This window comes from Macaca mulatta, chromosome 1 (assembly GCF_049350105.2).
Source record: "Macaca mulatta isolate MMU2019108-1 chromosome 1, T2T-MMU8v2.0, whole genome shotgun sequence".
NCBI classification, from domain to species: domain Eukaryota; kingdom Metazoa; phylum Chordata; class Mammalia; order Primates; family Cercopithecidae; genus Macaca; species Macaca mulatta.
The window spans coordinates 80346082-80363347 of NC_133406.1; the positions used below are offsets into that span (position 1 = coordinate 80346082).

Below are 17266 nucleotides of genomic sequence, written 5' to 3' on the forward strand. Positions count from 1 at the left end.
TTCAGAAGCTCTGATGAGCAGGGTGTCACATGTACCCAGGCCTCCCCAACGTTAAGGGACAAAACACCTTTCCTATTGCACGCACTGCTGCCCCCTTAAACTGCCATCCTATACCTTACTCTCCTTCCCTTATCAAACCCCGGTCACAATGGCCTGCAATACTCCAATATTTGAAGCTCCTGAAATATCATCAGTTCTGCTCCACTCAGCTGCATTCTCCAATGACCTAATTACCAAATTCAGCACATTTTATTTGATTTTCTACAATGTTTCAAACTGCTAGCCAGCCCATCTTTTTTGAACCTCTTGCCTTCTTTCCCAGACAAAATAACATCTCTGTGCTCCCCATTGTTCCTCAGCCCCAACCTGCACCTCATTTCCCCAACTTTAGGCCCCCGTTGCTGATCTCCTGGGTCCTAGGGGCTCACCCACGCTTTGACTTCAGCAACAACTTTTCTTTTTTCTTTTTTCTTTTTTTTTTTTTTTTTTTTTTTGAGATGGAGCTTCACTCTGTAGCCCAGGCTGGAGTGCCGTGGCACAATCTCAGCTCACTGCAACTTCCGCCTCCCAGGTTCAAGCGATTCTCCTGCCTCAGCCTCCCGAGTAGCTGGGATTACAGGCACGTGCCACTACACCCAGCTAATTTTTATATTTTCAGTAGAGATGGGGTTTCACGATGTTGGCCAGCCTGGTCTCCAACTCCTGACCTCAAGTGATCCACCCACCTTGGCCTCTCATGCCTGCTGGGATTACAGGCGTGAGCACCACGCCCGGCCCAGCAGCACCTTGATGAGAACACACATCTGCAACTCAGGCCTCCCCAAGGCTGCAGCCTGGAATGTCCAGCGGCATGTGGAACACCTCCACCTGGGTGGCCTGCAGCTTAGCAGGCCCAACACGGGATCAGTCCCCATTTTCCCAAACCAGCTTCTCCCTTGACTCATGTTCCTCATCAGGAGCCAGGCTCTGTCCTGTCACATATCCCACAAGAACAGACTGAGTGCCTACCCTGTGTGAGCATTGCCCAGGGGCGGGGGCTGCAGCAGTGAGCAGGACAGGGGCACTGTCCTCCTGGATGGGGGAACTCACAAAATAAGCCAAGAGTAAACATAAAATATCATGTCAGGTGGTGATGAGCACTGTGGACAAAAATACAGCAGGCTTAGGAGAGCATGGTGGGGAGGCCTCCATTTTCTTGTCTTTTTCTTACAGTTTTAGGAGTTTCTAATGTTTCACACGGGTATTGAACGCTCTGGGTCAAGATGAGCTCATTCAGTAAGGGAACCTGGAGAAAGAAAAGAAGCAGAGGACCTGTCCCGGGGTGTGTTGACATTTGGAGACTTGGAGAACGAAAAGGCAGCCTGGGCCGGGTGCAGTGGCTCACACCTCTAATCCCAACACTTTGAGAGGCTGAGGCAGGCGGATCACCTGAAGTCAGGAGTTCAAGACCACCCTGGCCAACATGGTGAAATCCCGTCTCTACTAAAAATACAAAAATTAGCCAGAATTAGTGGCACACACCTGTAATTCCAGCTACTTGGGAGGCTGAGACAGGGGAATCACTTGAACCCAGAGGCGGAGGTTGCATTGAGCCAAGATCACGCCATTGCACTCCAGCCTGGGCAACAGAGACAGACACCATCTTAAAAAAAAAAAAAAAGAAAGAAAGAAAGAAAAAACAGAGAAAAACAAAAAGGCAGCCTGGAGACAGAAGGAGCTGTTGCTGCCTGAAAGTTAGAAGAAAATCAGGAGTGCACTTTCCCAGAAGCAAAGCAAAGAAACATCTCAAGAAGAGTTGGCCGAGCCCAGGGCCCCAGTAGGGTGAAGACTGAGCATCGGCCATTGGCTTTGGCAACCTGGAGCTCGAAAGAGAGGAGACAAGGGTAGTTTCGGTGGTGCATGGGAGGGAACCTGTGAGAGAATGGGACGTGAGGGACGAAGCAGAGACAGCAAGAGCACACAGCCCTTCCCAGGAGCTTTAAGAGAAACAGGAGCAGAGAGATGGAGCAGGAGTTAAAACTAAGTCTCGTACAAGGCGTTTTATGTTAGGAGATTCCAGCATATTTATATGCTGATAAGTGTGAGCCAGGGGAGAAGGAAAATGTGAAGATGTCAGGGGAAAAAAGTGATCACAGAAGCAAACCACTTGATTGGAGGGAGGGTTTAGGAACCAAAGCACACGTCGGGAGTTTGGCTTAAGACGGGCAGAGAGAGTTCTCGTGAACTCCTCCCTTAGATCCCTAATCACTTATCTCTAAGCTATATTTGTGATATCTTAAATCTTCAATCAATCACCAAATGTGGTATTTATTCACCCCATAGTATTGATCTTTTGTCACTTGATTTTCATTCTCACTGCCATCATTTGGTAACTAAATTATCACATCTTGGAGAATCACTTGAACCTGGGAGGCAGAGGCTGCAGTGAGCCGAGATCCCGCCACTGCACTCCGGTCCAGGCGACAGAGTGAGATTTCATCTCAAAAAAAAAAAAAAGGATAAAACATGTTTGTTTTAATTTTCAAACCATAACCACACCTAGCCCCTATCTGTCCAGAGGAGCAGGATGGCCAGTTTCTTTCCACAATTCCCCTCTCCAAATACCCTGAGTACAGATAAGGTGGCACACACAGTCCATGGATCAGCCCATGAGGGACTCCAATGCTCCCCTTGAAGCTACAATCACTGATGTCCAGACGCTGGTCTCTGCTGCCTCCTGTCCCTTCCCTGCTAAGGCAGGGGTCTCTGTTGGAATCCAGAGAATGAAGCAGGGAAAGACAAGCCCCCAGTAGCTAGCCACAATGGTCACCTTGTTCATCAACATCTAGCAGACAGGACAAGAGGAGGAGAGATTGCCCAGTTAGATTGTGTAAGTCAGGCCTGGAAGGGATACCCATCACCACACCGAAAGAGCCTGGAATATTTGGTCTAGCTGTATTCCCAGGAGGAAGAGAAAACAGGTTTGTTGGATGGTAATGACACATGAACATCTTATGAACCTGGGATAATAATAGATGTTGCATAGGGACTGACTGAGGATAAGAGATTATAGGTGACACAAAGTTTCTTAGCATATTACTTGGCACTTACATGATGGGTAAATGGTCAGCTTCCTAAGTCTTCTCCCTTCTTCCCTCCTCCCTAGTCTCTCTTTTCGCCAATCCTTTCCACCCTTTGTTTCCTCGTTAGTATTTCTAAAAGTTCTATTTTTCTCAAGTCATTCCTCCTTGCCACCCCATTCAGAAAATGCTGATAGCTCCCCCATTGCCTTCAGGACCAAGTCCAAATTCCAGAACCTGGCATTAAGGCTCCCACCCCAAATGGATTGCTCTTCCACCCCTATTCCCATCATGAAGCTGCTCTATTCTCAGAACACACCAGGTGGGTTCGCTGCAAGTGTAATGTGTCCCATCTCTGCCCCCACCCAAATCTTATTCATGTTTCAAATACGAATTCATTTCCTACCTTTTCCATGAGCCTCCTCTGACCACGCAGGCATCTCTTCCTCAGCTGAAGTCCTGTAGCAAACATCATCTCTTCTCATTGGACATGTGTGACATTTCTTCCCATTATTCATTAATCTGTGTGAATCTTCCTCCCACAACTGTGCTGGAGTCCCCTCAGGCCAAGAACCATGCCTCACTCTAGATTGCCTAGCACAGTCCTTTTTGCAAAAAAAAGATGATTAAATAAATGTATTAAGGCACACATTTCAAGAGTAAAATGTACTAGAAAGAGCCAGATCTGAGCTTTAAATCCCAAGTGCAACATTTGCAAGTTGCATGGTTAGAAACAAGGTCTTCCTTGAAAACATCTCTAAGTCAGAGCTAATGACACCCACCTGACAGGGTGGTTTTGAGTATTAAGTGAGATAATGTAGATAAGGCACCTAATAAGTACCTGAAGCACGGTGGGCCCTCAACAAATTCCCTTCTCCTGCCCCCCTATCTGAAACTGACCTAGAATGACAAGGGACAAACCTGTTAGGAGACAGGCAAAGATGACAAAGACACTTTCCATTCCACAGCTCAGAGGTTCTGTTCCAGGAAGCATCCGTTTTGACAAGGTGTGAGGACTCTAAGGGAGACTGAAACTCTCAGGGAGACAATGAGATGCTAGCAAGCTAGAAATCAGAGGCATTTCAGGAACTATTTCCACCCCAACAGCCTGACCTCAGAAGGGCACTAGAGACTGCCCATGGCTTTATACTGCAGGAAGGTGAGTGTTCAACCCTAAAGAGGCGCTGGTCCAGAAAGCTCTGGTTCAGTATCCCAGTGGCTGTGGTCTGACCTCTAGCCTGTTCTCAACCAAATGGAGGAAGATGGGGGGTCACTCAGGCCCAGACCAGAAAGTAGGCTCACCTCCCCCTTACTTGTTAGCAAATTTCCTAACCGGTCATTAGAAGAATCACTCTGTGGGACACCCAGTAGAGTCCATGCTATTAATAACATGATAAATGTGTGCAACTCAGGATAAAAATAATGCTCTGTACCTACACAGATGGATGTGTGCGTGGGCCTGTATGTCCTTTGAAGCACCATTAACGATTGCACCTTTTTTTTCCAGAGCAGCCTCTGACACTTTATAATCTGAGAAAAAAATGGCAGAACTTCTGCATCTCATGTGGAGCAGTTGAGTTTACTGCCCACCTGTTTTCTCAGATAAACCCGAGTCAGGCTCCCGACTCTCCGACCCACCCACCCAGGACTTTGCGCAGAGATTTGCCTTCATTTCCTCATCTGTACCCGGTGCGATAATACTTACCTTGCAGGTGGTCATGAGCGTTAAATAGAGGAAACTAATCTTCCTAAAGTGCTGGTATCGTGCTTGCTGTTCCAACCCTGATAGCCATCATTACATTATTACAAGTCAAGCTGAAGGGCAGCAGAATAAATTGTAAGAATATATTAAGCATGGGTAGGGACCAAGTCTGGGCAGCCACAAGCAAAAATGAGAAAGGGATTTGCATGGTGGGACTGGCATTTGCCCATCTCCATTTTCGAGGCCTCTGTCTGCGTTCAACAGTTCTTCTAAGATCACGTGTGGCTGTCTGGCCACTTTATTTGTAAGCTTTCTCCGCTTCCAAGAGTTGTGAACTCATTTCAAGCAGCTCATTGGCAACCCTCCTGCCCATTCTATGCATATTTTACAGAGGACAGCTTTGAGGCTTAAGCAAAATGGCATTTGCAAAGCCACAGAGCTCACTGGTGGCAGAGCTGGGATATAGGACTATTGAATTCAAAGCCCCCCACTCACTCTTTACCTCCCTCCCCTTTCTAAAGCATGACCCACTGGAGCTTTCACAGCGGGGGCTATAGATTGTGGAAAAAAGTGGCAACATGATGGTGAACTTGCATCTGATCCAGTGATTCCAAATCCCCTTAAAACTGAGGCAGAGACTCCCCCAAAGGGACTGGTGAGCCCTGTGACTGGCCCCCCACACCATGACAACACTCCTGTTCAGGCGCCTCAAGGGATCTCCACTCTCCTACCTTCTCACTTAGGTGGGAAAGGTGGTGTCCTCACCTACATGTACGGCCAAGTTTCCCGTAATTTAAGCAGATCTAGCTGGATCACTAAAAGGGTCTCTATGCTGCACGTTACAACTGCACATCTTAGCACCCAAAGCCTTCACTGGACAGAGAAAACCGTGCTTGGGTGACTCGTGACTCGACATTTGCTCTGAACGTGTCAGTACTGAGGAACATCGGTACCGGATCCCAGACATAGGGCTGAGCCCAGCTGGTTCTCATTCTTTCTTGGGGCCAGGCCTGCTGCGTGGTTTCATTTAATTGAATATTTTGATTGTTTGCTTTCTGTAGCCAGAAGCCTGCAGGCAGTAAATGCCCTTTTCCATCAGTTCAAGAAAGAAAATGTACCTGCCGAGGTAGTATTTGCTTCGCTGAGCTGCTGACTTATTTTAAGAACTAAATCTTTCCTGTTACTATATTTTTCACTCTGGGGTGTGCGCGCTCCAAGACTGACAGTAATTCAGGTCTAGGGCAGGAGCATCCTCTCAGCGATGACGTAGCGCCACCTACTGACCACTTGCTCAACAGCAGCCACGTTCAACAGCTACGGTGATCTCGACAGACACGAAAATGTTTTGAGCTCTCAACAAGGTCTACATGCATTCTTCCCTTCTCACGTAGCAGAGCTTGCCCAGCAGAATTGTGCTCCTTTTATTTTTTAACATAAATAAGTTAAGACACAAGGCTCCAGCAAGAAAGCTGAGCAAGTTCTCCACTTGACAACTGTGTCATACTTCCCGACTTTGGCGGCTGTCATTTACAAATGATGAGCTCATGAGAGAGGAGGCTAATGCAACCCCCAGATGCCCAAAACACAAGCATGGAGAAAGACAGCACTCCTGTGGAATCTGATGCAATCCTCTTGTCTTTTTACCAGTGTTTCTAAACTTTAGGTGCAAGATTATCCTCACAGCACTTCTAAGGAGTATAAACCCCAGGGTAATTATTAACGGGTTACCACAGCAACTCATATGTAAAGAGTTGGAAAGTCCTTCCTCTGTGGTGATTGACAGTAGAGATGGGGCTGTTTGCAGCCCCCTAAACACATTGCCTCCTTGCCACACGACAGCAAAAATTGAGAATTATCATCCTGTCACCACCCAATGGCTCTGGGCCCTCAAGCTCCCAGTTCCTCACGGATGTCTACAGCAGCAGAGTCTCTTGACCTTCGCACCATTGGGTTAGATAGGTCTTTGTTGTTGGGAGGCTGCCTGTGCATTCTGAGCATTTAGTGGCATCCCTGACCTCTACCCACTGGTGTCACTGGCACCCCACCACTGTCCCCAAACTTCCACCCCTGTTATAACAATCAAAATACCTATAGACATTGCCAAATGTTTCCTGGGGGTTCAAAATCACCTCTGCTTTAGAACCACCTATCTGGAAGGCAAATACATGGAATATAAGAAGAACAACAACAGTAATAATTACTAGTACTGCTATCATTTAAAACGTAAAATTGCACCAGCAGCTAATGGATAAGTCACTGGCTTCCTAAAAGGCACTAATTATGTGCTGAGACTTTATGGCCTTATCTTATTTAGTCTTCACAACCAAGAAACCAGTCTGTGTTGACAAAGCATTCACATTACAAAGAAACTGAAGTTCAGAGATGCCAAGTAACTTGGCCAAGGGTGCAGAGCTGTCAGTGGCTGAGCTACCATTTGAAACCAGACTTTCCTGACTCTAAAATCCGAGCCTGTCACCACCTCCGGATCCCAAGGCCACATAGCACAGATAGTTCTGGAACAGTCCTCATTCTCAAAAGGTCTGACAGAGTATGCTAGTACTACTCAAATAATATATCTAGATTTAGATTTAAAGACATAAAGACTGTAGCTATCCTCCATAAGAATTGACCCAAAGCGTGACTGCTGCAGAGGTTTTCCAATAGGGTAATAGAGCAGGTCAGAGCCTTGGCCTGTAATTGACTGTATGGCCTTTATTTGGGGTCAGTTACTTAAGCTCTTGAAGTCTCTTCTTGTTCATATATAAGATAAAAAATTTGTCAGAGCAATGGTACTCAACTCTGGCTGCACATTAAAATCACTTGGGTAGCTTTTTGATATGGTTTGGATCTGTGTCCCCACCCAAATCTCATGTAATCCCCGATGTTGGAGGTGGGGCCTGGTGTGAGGTGATTGGATCATGGGGGCAGATTTCCCCCTTGGTACTGTCCTCAAGATACTGAGTTCTCATGAGATCTGGTTGTTTAAAAGTATGTGGCACCTCCCTTCTCTTTCTTGCTCCTGCTCCTACCGTGAAGACATATCTGCTCCCCCTTTGCCTTCCACCATAATTTTAAGCTTCCTGAGGCCTTCCCAGAAGCCAAGCAGATGCCAGCATTGTGCTTCCTGTGCAGTCTATAGAACCATGAGCCAATTAAACCTCTTTTCCTTATAAATTACCCAATCTCATGTGTTTGTTTATGGCAATGTGAGAATAGCCTAATACAGAAAATTGGTACCAGGAGTAGAACATTGCTATAAAGATACCCAAAAATGTGAAAGCAGCTTTGAAACTGGGAAATGGGCAGAGGTTGTAAGAATGTGGAGGGCTAAAAGACAGGAAGTTGAGGGAAGGTTTGGAACATCTGTTTAATGGTTGTGATTAAAATGCTGATAGTGATGTGGACAATGAAGTCCAGCCTGAAGATGTCTCAGATGGAAATGAAGAACTTATTGGGAATGAGTAAAGGTAACTTTTGAAATGCCTTATCAAACAGCTTAGCTGCATTATGCCCCTGCTCTAGAGATCTGTGGGACTTTGAACTTGAGAGTGGTAATTTAGGATATCTGGCAGAAGAAATTTCTAAGCAGCAAAGTGTTCTACATGTGACCTGGCTGTTTCTAACAGCCTATGCTCATATATGTGAGCAAAGAAATGACCTGAAGTTGGAACTGATATTTAAATGGGAAACAGAGCATACAAGTTTGGAAAATTTGCAGCTTGGCTGTGTAGTAGAAAAGAAAAGCCCATTTTCAGGGGAGGAATTTAAGCAGGCTGCAGAAATTTGCATACATATAAATGATCCAAGTGCTAATAGCCAAAACAATGGAGAAAAGGCCTCAAAGGCATTTCAGAGACCTTTGCAGCAGCCCCTCCCATCATAGGCCCAGAGACCTAGGAGGAAAGAATGCTTTTGTGGGCTAGGCCCAGGGACTCTGCTGCCCTATGCAGCCTTAGGACATTGCTCTCCACCTTCCAGCCACTCCAACTTCAGCCATAGCTCAAAGGCGTATAGCTCAGGCCACTACTTCAGAGGGTGCAAGTCATAAGCCTTGGCAGTTTCCATGTGATATGAAGCCTGCAGGTGCATAGAGTACAAGGATTAAGGCCTGGGAGCCTCCACCTAGATTTCAGAGGATATATGAAAAAGCCTGGATATCCAGACAGAAGCCTGCTGCAGGGGCAGAAGCCTCATGGAGAACCTCTGCTAGGGCAGTATGAAGGAGAAATGTTGAGTTGGAGCCTCCACAAAGAGTCCCCACTGGGGTCCTGCTTAGTGGAGCTGCACAAAGAGAGTCACCGTCCTCCAGACCCCAGAACGTTAGAGCCACCAACAGCTTGCACCATGTACCTGGAAAAGCCACACTCAATGCCAGCCTGTGAGAGCAACCATGGGGGCTGAACCCTGCAAAGTCACAGTGGCAGAGCTGCCCAAGGCCTGGGGAGAGCACTTCTCACACCAATGTGACCTGCACGTGAGACATGGAGTCAAAAGAGATTATTTTGGAGCTTTAAGATTTAATGACTGCCCTGCTGGGTTTTGGACTTGCATGGGGCCTGTAGTTCCTTTCTTTTGGCAGATTTATCCCTTTTGAAATGGGAATGTTTACCCAATGCTAGTATTCTCATTGTATCTTAGAAGTTAGTAACTTCTTTTTTATTTTTCAGGCTCGTAGGTGGAAGGAACTTGCCTTGTCTCAGATGAGATTTTGAACTTTGGAATTTTGAGTGAATATTAGAATGAGTTAAGACTTTGGGGGACTGTTGGGGAGGCATGATTGTATTTTGAAATGTGAGAAGGAAATAAGATTGGGAGGAGTGCCAGGGGTGGAATTATATGGTTTAGATCTGTGTCCCCACCCAAATCTCATGTCGAATTGTAATCTCCAATGTTGGAGGTGGGACCTGGTGGGAGGTGATTAGATCATGGGGTCAGATTTCCCCCTTGGTGCTGTCCTCAAGACAGAGAGTGAGATCTCATGCGATCTGGTTGTTTAAAAGTGTGTAGCACCTCCCCTTTCTCTGTTGCTCCTACTCCTGCCATGTAAGACATATCTGCACCCACTTTGCTTTCCACCATAATTATAAATTTCCTGAGGCCTCCCCAGAAGCTAAGCAGATGCCAGAATCATGTTTCCTGTACAGCCTGCAGATCTGTGAGCCAACAAAACCTCTTTTCTTTATAGATAAGCTAGTCTCAGGTGTTGTTTTATAGCAATGTGAGAACAGCGTGATAGTTTTCAAATGGAATGCTTAAGCCCAACCCCAAATCATTTAAACTAGAATCTCTGGGTCCCAGGCAATGATATTTTTAAAACCCTCAGGTGACTCTAATAGATAGCCAGAATGGATACCCATGAGGTTGATGAACAGTGAGACCCTTCAGTTCTGTTTTTCTAACTTAGGTCCCAACTCTCCTAGGATCAGAAGCCATTCTTTTCTCCTTTACTGGGATCCATTCTGGGGAGTGGCTAGTTTCTCTGTCTCATAAGGCTGTCCCAAAAGCCTTGATTAATTTCCTGGAACTTTCTGACTGTCTCAACTGTCCTGCAGTCCCTGAACTGATCATTCCCAGCATCTCATTCTACCACCAAGAAGTATTGAAACCCCATCCCACTCTCCTGTGGTACATTTGGGTTGGAAACTCCTACCAAAGGCTGCAAAGAGCAGGGAACATGACAGAAGACAGCTGTGTCCACTGAAAGACTATATTCTCCTTAGCCTCATTGAATGCTTGCCCTGTCTGACTTTAATAAGGTTAATTCTAATCTGTGGTTTTTCCGGAGGTGAGAGAATCTCCCCTTTATGAACATGACTCACTGGCTTCTATTTCAGCTCCCAAAGAAGAGTGATAATGTCTCACTTAGCAGGTGCCTGAGAGAAGCTTTGGCCTTATGAGCCCCATGTTCTTCACCCTTTTCTATGCCTCCTGTCACCCCTATTTCTACAACAGGAGAGCTTCATGCAGCACTCTAAGATACAACTAACAATAAAAGTAATTTACATCACTTACTATACTCCAGATGCCAAGCTCTGCATAAAGTGTTTACATGCTTCATTTCATTTATTCTTCACAAGTCCCCACATGAGATGGTATTATATTATCATCATCATTCCCATTTTATAAATGAGGAATCTGAGTTGACTGTACTGCCTGTTCCTCCTCCTTAGCACTGGTCCCCACAGTCCACCCATTATCTGAATAATGTCTGTTTTCCTACTAGTCTTTATGCTTGGCAAGAGCAGAGGCCACATCTGGATTGGCTGACCACTTAATCCCCAAACTGGCAGGAGCAGAGCCAGAACTGAGACACGAGCAGGCTGGCCCCCAGGGCCGTGTGTGCTCACCCTCTGCTGTCATAGAAAGTGAGTCTGCAAAGCTGAGACGTGGGTTCCTGGGAGGTAGGTAGGCCCTTGGGATATGTATGGGTCAGGAAAGCAGTGGAAGAGAGAGTTTTAGAAGGAAAAGCAGTCATCAGCACTACGTGCTGCCAAGACACCAAGGCTTCACCCACACAGAGCTTACCTAGTGCCAATGAGGGTCATTTTGGTGGAGCTGTAGGGCCAGAAGACAGATGGGGCAAGTGGAATGTGTGAAAGGTAAGGGTCAGAGTAAATGTGTGGGGACAACTCACTGGAGTTGAAAGGTGGTTTTTATTTTATTTTCCACGAGAGAGACACAGAAGCAGATGGAAAGGATCCAGTTGAGCATTAGAGGTTGAATAAAGGGATAAAGGGCATAGTGGGTCCTGCTGGGGACCTTAGAGAGAAGAGAGGGCTGGGCCAGGCTCAGTGGCTCATTCCTGTAATACCAGCACTTTGGAAGGCCGAGGCGAGCAGATCACCTGAGGTCAAAAGTTTGAGACCAGCCTGACCAACATGGCGAAACTTCGTCTTTACTAAAAGTACAAAAATTAGCCGGGCGTGGTGGCAGGCACCTGTAATCCCAACTACTCAGGAGGCTTAGGCAGGAGAATTGCTTGAACCCGGGAGGCAGAGGTTGCAGCGAGCTGAGATCACGCCACTGCGCTCAAGCCTGGGCGACAAGAGCGAGACTCTGTCCCATAAAAAAAAAATTTAAAAATTTTAAAAATAAAAATTAAAAAAAAAGGAAGGCTGTCTTTGGGGACAGATAAAGCTCCTCTACCATAACCGAAGGGCAGGCAGGAAGGTGAACCCGGTCACACAGGTCCAGGTGGGCAGTCCGTGAAGGGAGGTGAGGCCGGACCTGTGCTGAACTCTCTGCACCCAGCAGCACATTACACCCTGAAAGTGTGTACTCTCCTAGCCCCGCTTCTCAGGTGAACAGGAGCTTCAAAAGTTAGGTAATTTTCAGAGGGTGGGAAGGAGGGGGTGAAGAGAGGTTGGTGATACACTCTGATTCTCTGTCCCCACCCAAATCTCATCTTGAGTTGTAATCCAAATTGTAATCCCCATGTGTTGGGGGAGGACCTCGTGGGAGGTCATTGAATCATGGAGGTGGTTATCCTCATGCTATTCTTGTGATAGTGAGTGAGTTCTCATGAGATCTGATAGTTTTATAAGGGGCTTTTCCCCCTTTTACTTGGCACTCCTCCTTCCTGCTGCCATGTGAAGAAGGACGTGTTTGCTTGCTTGCTTCCCCTTCCGCCATGATTGTAAATTCCTGAGGCCTTCCTAGCCCTGTGGAACTGTGAGTCAATTAAACCTCCTCTGTTTGTAAATTACCCAGTCTTGGGCAGTTCTTTATAGCAGCATGAGAACAGACTAATACAGTTGGTCAGTGGGTACAAACATACAGTTAGATAGAAGGAAGAAGTTCTAGCATTTGATGGCACAGTAGGGTGACTATAATTATCAATAATGTATTGTGTATTTCAAAATAGCTAGTAGAAAAGATTAGAAATGTTCCCAGCACATCATTTCACGCATGATGGAGTGCAAGTTCCTTCTTCTCATGAAGTCGCAGCTTTTTTCTGGCACTAGATAAGCTCAAAGATTCCTTCTGGCTCTGACATCCTCATACCTTCTGACCTTGAGTCTGACTGTGGGCAGGACAGTAGAAGGTCTGCTCCCAGGAGGAGAGGATGCACGTGGGACAATGATTCAGAGGTGAGCCAGACAGTCTCTACACCAAGTGGGTGGGAGAGCTGTCCTGGGCTGTCTCCTGTTTCCCACCACCTCAGGGATACCAGGGATTCAATGGCGAAGGGGAGAGGATATAGGCAGCGGAGAAAGGAGAGAATAAGGGTGAAGGAGGTGAGAAAGCAAAGGAACTATCTTCTTAAAGCAAAAAGAAGTCCCTTTAACACAAAAAACAGCTGAGGGATATGGCTGGGACTTGCTAGTTTTCATCTCCTTTCTCTCCCAACAAAACTGGACCCTGGGATGCCTTCCCTCCTGGCAGTGCCAGAAGCTGGAATCTCTCTACATGGTTTTCTGCTCAGAGTCGACCATAGACCAGAAGTAAATGCTCAACCTTTGAAGAACATTCCCTTCTATGTTCGTTTCTGGCATTTCACAGTTTCCTAGCACTTTCAAGTTCACTATTGTGTTGAATCCCTCAAAATGCTCTGAAACAGACAGGCCAAAATTGTCACCTCCATTTTACAGTCTTTATAGGATGTCTACTTTCTTTATCTTTATTTCATCTTACCATTTAACTTTGTGTCTTTTGTTCACAGTACAGAAATTGGAATTGAAAAGAGGAGAGGTTCCATTTGTCTATCACATGCTACCTCCTGCTGCTGGGAGATCACGTGCATCAGTACTGGGAGGAGGGGCCAGGGATGGTGCTGTACCAGGTCAAGGGAATGGAAGAAGGGAAATTCAAAATTCATTTGTTGGAATTCTAACCCCCAGTACCTAAGGATGTGACCTTATTTGGAAAGAGTCTTTTCATAGGTAATCAAGTTAAAGTGAGGTCAGTGGGGCAGGCCCTAACCCAATATGATTGATGTCCTTATAAAAAGGAGAAATTTGGATACAGAGCTATACATAGAGGGAAGATGATGTGAGGAGACACAAGGAGAAAACGGCCATCTACAAGCCAAGGAGATCCTTCCTTCACTGCCCTCAGAAAAAACCAACCCTATCAACACCTTGATTTCATACTTCTAGCCTCCAGAGCTAGAAGATAATACAGTTCTGTTGTTTAAGTCACCTAGTGTGAGGTATTTTGTTCCAGCAGCCCTAGCAAACTAATGCACTCCTCAAAATCGCCTCTGAGGTGGAAAATAAGCCAGCTCTCTAAGGCTTTTGCCAAGACAACATAAGACATTAAAATCAGGCTTACATGTTTCAGGTGGAAGGAATATGTGAAATTAGAGATAATGGTGCCTGCAGGTAGCTTGAGAGGGAGGGAAAGTTTGTATATGAAAGATGCAATTGACTGAGGAGTTTGACCTTTACCCAGAGTACAGTGAGAAGGCACTGGAGGTTCCTGGAGCTGAGAAGGGACAAGAGCCATGCATTAGGCAGTAAATCTCAGAGCAATGGACTGGGGAAGCAGGAGAAGGAGAAAACCAGATAAGCTACAGAATCTAAGGGTGGTGCAAAATTCCAACACAGATGGAGAGGCAGTGCAAGTGAAAATAAGGCAAAATGATGAGAAGACAGCTCCCAAAACACTTCCCTGATTTCTCTTTTCTCTTAATTTACTAAATGAACATCATCAGAGATGTCATTCATCTCAACATTTGTTGAGCATCTACTATGAACCAGACACTATTCTAGGTGTTGAAAAGGCAACAGTGAATAAAACAGATCAAAGCCCCGGCCCTCAAAGAGCTGACATTCTATCAGGGAGAGATAGATGAAGAATAAAAAACAATAAGCACATTTTCTACTACAAAAGAAGGTTAAGTAGTATGGAGTAAAAAGAGCAGAATAAGGAGGATGGTGAGCTATAAATAGGGGATCACGACAGCTCCCATTGAGAGAGTGGATGTAAGCAGACACTTGGAGATGAGGGAGAGATGCCTGCAGCCCACTTGGTGAACATGATCTTCATTCTCTTTTTCACGCACTAACGGATCATGTTGTGGCCATGACTTCATTCCTTTAGTAAATGGTTCACTAACCAAAAGGGAATGAAGCATAGTGATCCTGACCATTAGAAAAAAGAGCACGGCCCGGGTGCGGTGGCTCATGCCTGTAATCCCAGCACTTTGGGAGGCTGAGGTGGGCGGATCACGAGGTCAAGAGATCGAGACCATCCTAGCCAAAATGGTGAACCCCGTCTCTACTAAAACCACAAAAATTAGCTGGGCGTGGTGGTGCACACCTGTAGTCCCAGCTCCTTGGGAGGCTGAGGCAGGAGAATGGCTTGAACCCGGGAGACGGAGGTTGCAGTGAGCTAAGATCACACCATTGCACTCCAGCCCAGGCGACAGTGCGAGATTCTGTCTCAAAAAAAAGAAAAAAAATAGAAAAAGAAAAAAGAAAGAAAGAGAGAGAGAAAGAAAGAAAGAAGGAAAGAGCGAGCAAAGCAGAGGCAGAGCTTTGCTTGTTCACTCTGCCTCATCTAGCATTATTTGAGTACTCAGTAAATATGTGTTGAAGCAATTAATTCATCCCAAATCAGTAACTTAGTTTATGAGAACAAAGACACCCCCATAACTTCCCACTTCCCTGAAAGTACCAAACTTGATACAATTTATCAAGGAAGCAAGATGGAAAGATTTATTGAGAGTAAACATCCCACTGAAAATATGACCAGAACACCATTTCATTTTTGCACTTTCCCTCCCAGCCCTTGTCTGTATGCGTAAGTTAGGTATGATTTAGTGTATTGTAATCACAAACATATGATTTGAGGCTTCAGTGTTTTACGTTTATCATCATGTTGTAAGCACTTTTCTCTGTCATTTCATAGCCTTTACAACTACCATTGATAATAGATGCATGGGGTCAAATTCTCACAGACCGCCAGGTAAACCAATGCTGTTGGTAAGATCTGTGATTTCCTGAAAGGACTGTTTCACGTGGGCTCCATAGCTCAGTGGTTAGAGCACTGGTCTTGTAAACCAGGGGTCGCGAGTTCGATCCTCGCTGGGGCCTCCTGTCGGCTTGCTTTTATTTTAATCCATAGTATTTAAATACGGAATAGAGTCCAAAATGGAAAACGTGATTTCCGAAAACGTTACTCCTAACAGAGTTAAACATTAGTTCCCCTGAAATGCAAATGAGGAGCATCCTTAACGTGCTTTAGAAGTGACCCGGAAGAGAAAATCCTGGACCCCCAACAAGAAGCAGGCAAGGGCAGGAGGAGGGGGAAACTGGCTCGGCAGCCCCAGTACTACCGGACCTGCAGGCCGGAGTACCGGAAATGGAGGCTTGAGGCTAACGCCCTGCACACAGACACCATTCCCTCAATGAAAACCAAGTGGAGGCGGCGGCCTTGGCAGTGAACTCGGCTGCTGGCTAACAGGACGGGCCATGGCGGCGCCGCGGCTGCAGTTACGGCGCGTGGCCGGCGGGCGGCGCTGTGGCACCGCTCCCCATCGCCTCCTGGCAGGCCGGCGGCTGCGCTTCTCCACGCCCTGCCAGGGCGGAGAGCTCGGCCAGAGTGGCCCGGACGCTAGCCGGCTCTGTGGCTGACACGTGGCAGCCCAGGCCCGACAGCCCGGCCTGGCTCCAAGGTCCTGCCCCTTCCGAGGCGACTCCCAAAAATAGTCCCAGGTTGCTTGGGAAGCCAGTGTTTGCAGCCTCTCTGACTCTCTGTGTTTTCCCTAAATTCCTCAATGCCGCGTGACTACAGAGTCACCAGAGGAAAGTGCCAACAGCCTTTTTTCTGACCACATGAATTTTTCCAACCCAGGATTTCTTTTCCCAGATCTGAGGGCCAGAGCTTGATAAAGGACTGTGTGTAAAGACGCCACAAGCCGCGTGTGGCCGCTGGGTGCTTGAAATGTGGCTAGTCCAAATGGCGATGTCCTGAAAGAGTAAAATACACATGGAATTTCAAAGACTTGGAACCGAAACAGGATGTAAGCCATCTCACTAGTAATTTTTGAATTGATTCCATGTTGAAATATATTGGATTATATAAAATAGAGTGTAATTAAAATAATTATTAAAAAAATTGTATAATTACAATTAACTGTATTTTTTTTTTAATGTATCTACTAGAAAATTTTAGGTTACATTTGTGGCTCCCATCTGCAGCTCTCATTTATCTTTCTGTTAGATAGTGCAGGTTAGGGACCCAGAGTCCTCTGACCTTGCGTCTAAGTTAATTCTTAATCTGGCTCCCACTAAGTAAACTGTAATAGCCAGAGAAAGTGTCTTTCATCTCTGGGTCTCCCCGGAGTCAGTACTGTGCCTGACAAGCAGTAAGCACAGCCTTCGTTGAGATGAAATTAAATATCTCCCCAACAAGCTCTTTAAAGCCAGGGAACTTATCTCTTTTTTTTTTCTTTTTCTTTGTTGGTGGTGGTGGTGGTGTTTTTGTTTTCGTTTTTTTTGAAAGGGAGTCTCCCTCTGTCGCCCAGGGTTGAGTGCAGTGACTTCATTTTGGCTCACTG

The 17266-nt window shown here is 46.1% G+C and overlaps 1 non-coding gene across 1 annotated transcript; it reads left to right on the forward strand.

Annotated features, from left to right (window-relative positions):
- The first annotated feature begins 15727 nt into the window (after nucleotides 1–15727).
- Nucleotides 15728–15800, forward strand: TRNAT-UGU (transfer RNA threonine (anticodon UGU)). The gene has a single exon. It is a non-coding gene; the product is annotated as a tRNA-Thr (tRNA).
- The last annotated feature ends 1466 nt before the right edge of the window (nucleotides 15801–17266 follow it).